This window comes from Myotis davidii, unplaced genomic scaffold (assembly GCF_000327345.1).
Source record: "Myotis davidii unplaced genomic scaffold, ASM32734v1 scaffold75, whole genome shotgun sequence".
NCBI lineage: Eukaryota > Metazoa > Chordata > Mammalia > Chiroptera > Vespertilionidae > Myotis > Myotis davidii.
Window position 1 is genome coordinate 1,825,935 of NW_006286977.1, and position 4,446 is coordinate 1,830,380.

The following is a 4,446-nucleotide window of genomic DNA, read 5'->3' on the forward strand; positions in this document are numbered from 1 at the left end:
TGGGCTCTGAGCTCAGGAGCTTCCGGTCCAGTGGGGCTCCGTGCTCAGAAGCTGCCGGTCTGGGGGGTAGGGGAGACATTAAATAAGAACGTGTGCCGAATCTGGTTTGGCTCAGTGGATAGAGCGTCGGCCTGTGGACTGAAAGGTCCCAGGTTCGATTCCGGTCAAGGGCATGTACCGGGAGGCAGCTGATCGATGTTTCTAACTATCTCTCTCCCTTCCTCTCTGTAAAAAATCAATACAATATATTTTTTTTTAAAAAAAGAATGTGTGTAAAAGGCTTAGCTCAGTGCCTGGCACACAGTGAGCCCCACGCAAAGCCAACAAGGTATCGCCACTCTCCCCTGGTATCGTCTCCTCCATGCGGCCCAATGACTCAGAGGCAGAAAACCATTGTATATGTCAGTCATATATATAACTTCACTATATCATTTGGGGAAAATATTTTTTTAATTTACTCCCCCCACTCACCCACTTTGTGCCATTTTATTGAGACAGGCATAGCCAGCCCAGATTCACCCCTTCTCCATCATTGCACAAATGCTTATTATACATCTAATCGTGACCATAATGACACCCCTCCCACTTTTTGCTCCCAAGTGTTTATCAGTATCTACCATGCTATCTAGTTCACTTGTTTATGTGTTCACTGCCCCACTAGAATGGAAGTTCTGGGAGGGCAGGGACCCTTGTCTGTTTTATCCTCTGTGACTCCCTGTCATTTAGAAGATCTGGTGCATAAATGTCATTGGATGAGCATGTGCTGAATGAATCCCTGAGGGAAATGAACACCTACTGTGCCAGGAACGGTGAAAGGTACTTGACATACATAATGTTTCTTATTCCTCAAAACAATCCTCTCATTTTGGGGATTACTATATTACCCCAAATGAAGCACAGAGAGGTTAAGCAACTTGCCCAAAGACACACAGCTGTCAGTCTGACCCTCCAATCACTCTACATGCTGAGCACTGGGGTGGACTGGAGAGACACAAAGCTAGATAAAATGCGGGTCTGACCTGCTGGGGCTCACTGGCCCATTGCCAAGATAAGCATGCAATCAATTCCATTAAAAGTGTCCTGCTGCCCTAGCTGGTTTGGCTCAGTGGATAGAGTGTCAGCCTGCTACTGAGGGGTCCCGCGTTCAATTCCAGCCAAGGGTACATGCCTAGGTTTCAGGCTCGATCCCCAGTAGGGGGCGTGCAGGAGACAGCGAATCAGTGATTCTCATCATTGATGTTACTATTTCTCTCTCCCTCTCTCTTCCTCTCTGAAATCAATAATATATTTAAAGTGTCCTGCTGGTGCCTCTGTTTCAGAGGGGACAAAGGAATAATGGGGCAGGTGAACCTGCAAGGATCCCAGAGGGCTTCTTCAAGCAGGATGGCAGAGCTGAGTCCACCCAGGAGGCTGCACGTTCACCACTAGCCTCAAACCTGAGTCTGGACCTTTCCAAGTGTGCGCACCCTGACTGTCACCAAGACAACGGAAACACCATCTGCAGCTTCACACCTGGTCCCACCTGGGGCCACCTGCTGATACTGCCTTAAATAAAACCCATAAACAGAACCCTTTATTGAGCGGGCACCACCCACAGCAATGGACATACATTGCCTTGGAAATCCATGGGATCCAGAGGGAAACTGAGGCTGACAGATTCATTTATTTACCCAAAGTCACACAGTTATCAAGTGACAGAAGCAGGAACTGAGCCCAGGACAACCTTGGCTCCAGACCCCTTCTTTAAAATCTCTATTTTTAGGTAATCCATAATTTTTTAAAATTGATATTAGAGAGAGAGGAGAAGGGAGAGAGAGACAGAGACAAACAGAGAGAGAGACATCGATTTGTTGTTCCACTTATGCATTCATTGGCTGATTCTTGTATGTGCCTTGACTGGGGATCGAGCCCACAGTCTTGGCTTATCAGGACAACACTCTCACCAACAAGCTACCCAACCAGGGCAATCCATACTTTTTTGAACACTACAACCATGTTGTGTTTGCATTTGTTGTTGTTGTTTTAAGTCTGTCTGTTCAATGTAAACTTTAAGAAGCTACCCTGTTTTTTTCCCTTTTGTTGCCACTTGTTTTTTTTTTAAGCCCTCTGCTTTTGAAGAGTGGGAAGTCCATAGAAATAAATGGGAACTGGGCATGGGGTGTGATGCTCAAACTAGCCTGCCCTGTTTGGGGAATTGTAAACTACTAGGCAGTGCAGAGCTCAAATCAACCTGATTTTCACTTCTTATGCAAATGTTTCTGTTCAGAATAGTGATGCCATTTGAATGGAAGTAAGGTGGGGCAGGGTGGGCCCCAGCTCCCACACACCATTGATGATCCCATCTGCAAAATGGGAATAAGACAGTGCCTTCTTTAGAGAGGAGTCACTGCTAGGATTCCATGGGGACAAAGGGCACTGGTGATGATCATCATCGCTAGGCCAGCACCTTTGTGGTGGAGACCAGGTCTATTTGATACATTCCCATACGCTACAAATGAGCTGGCACATAGTAGGTGCTCAATAAATACCTTAATGAAGAACTGAGTGGATTAGAAAACTGGTACATCTACACAATGGAATACTACGCTGCTGTAAAAAAAGAAGGAATTCTTACCATTTGCAACAGCATGGATGGAACTGGAGAGCATTATGCTAAGGGAAATAAGCCAGTCAGATAAAGATAAATTCACATGATCTCACTCATTTGTGGAATATAATGAACAACATAAACTGATGAATAAAAACAGAAACATCGACTAGGCTGTCCAACCTATGAGGGAAGGCAGGGGGTGAGGGAGTAAGAGATCAACCAAAGGACTTGTATGCATGCATATGTGCATAACCAATGAACACAGACAGGGGGTGGAGGGTGATGAGGGCATGTGCTGGGGGTTGAGGGAGGCCGGGAGAGGTCAATGGGGGGAAAAGGAGACTTAAGTTCATTAAACAATAAAGAAATAAAAAAGAAAAAACTGATCATGCAGAATCCATAGAGACTTACTAAAAGGTAGTTTCAAAATTCCAGGTTCAGTCAGGATGGCTGTGAGTGCTTTGCCGTGAGTAGGGTAGGGTGAAGGCCTTGTCCCCAAGCGCTCTGCAAAGGGACAGTCGGAGGACAGGGGCTGGTGTAGCTATAAACTCCACGAAGGCAAGAAAGAACCTGTCTGGTTCCCAAGGTACACTGGGCCTAAAACACAGTAGGTGCTCCAAGAAGCTAGTTGAATGCATTCATAAGAGAGAAAGGAAGGGCGAATTTGGGTTCCTTCAGAAGATCTTAAACTGGAGACTCTCTTGTATCACAGTAATTTTTAAGGAAAAGCAGTTAAATGGCTTCAAAAGAAATTTTAGACATAGTGGGGAGCCTCCACCATAAATTCTGGAGCTCACCTTACCTTGTCTGTGTTCTGGGGGCTAAGAGTAAGGACAGCAGACATCTGATGAAATGCTCCCAGGTTCATAATTTCGGGATATCCCTCTAATTGGCAGCAGGCCCATAATTAAGGTCTTCTTACCTCTCTTCAGGGACCATTTCCTGAAAGGCTCAATTAATGTAATTGTCCTTCCTCAGAAACCACCACTAGGCAGAGTCAACCACAAATCACAGAGCCAGTGGCAGGGGATAGCGCTTTGGCTGCCTGGGGGTTATGCCCTTTGGCGGGGTGGACATCTGATCTGGTCCACTCTGTGTAGGCAGAAGCTCCCACCACTTAGACCATGAATTTATCCATTTGCAGGACAAAGTCCAAGACTATCTCTCCAGCCCCACTCTGGTGGATCTCACACTCTGTCCAAAGAAAACCCCGGAGTATAATTTGCAGAGGTAAACAAGACCCCTCTTGTGGACTCCGGCTTCTGGAGCATGGTTATATGAGTAATGGTAGCAGATGATGTCGTGTGTTGGGTACCTGCTTCAAAATATTGTAGGTGGGGTTTTGTGGGGGTTATGTCTTTAGATAACACAACAACCCCACTTCACAGAGGGCGATGGATCTGAACCTGCAGCCCCTCCCCCATGACTTCCGGGTGAAGCCATACCCCCCAGGGCAGAAACACAGTAAGCACAAAACAATATTTGTCATGAAAGAACAGACTATACATCATTTCATTCATTTAATCATTTGAAAATGTGCCCAATTCTTGTTAAATAAGATGGTGCATCTGTATAACAGAATACTATACAGTTCCAAAAAAGTGAGGCATTTCTTTATACATTGATTTGGAAAGATCTTCAAGAAACATCCTTTAGCTAAGAAAAGAAAGAAAGAAAGAAAGAAAGAAAGGAAGAGAAGAAAGAGAAGAAAGAGAAGAAAGAAAGAAGAAAGAGGAAAGGAGGGAGGGAGGGATCACGATAAAGGGCAGATGAGAATGTATGCATCTCCAGTTGGCCTCCATGTAGATTTCTGATAGACATCCTAGACTAGGGGTGGGCAACCTTTTTGTGAGTGC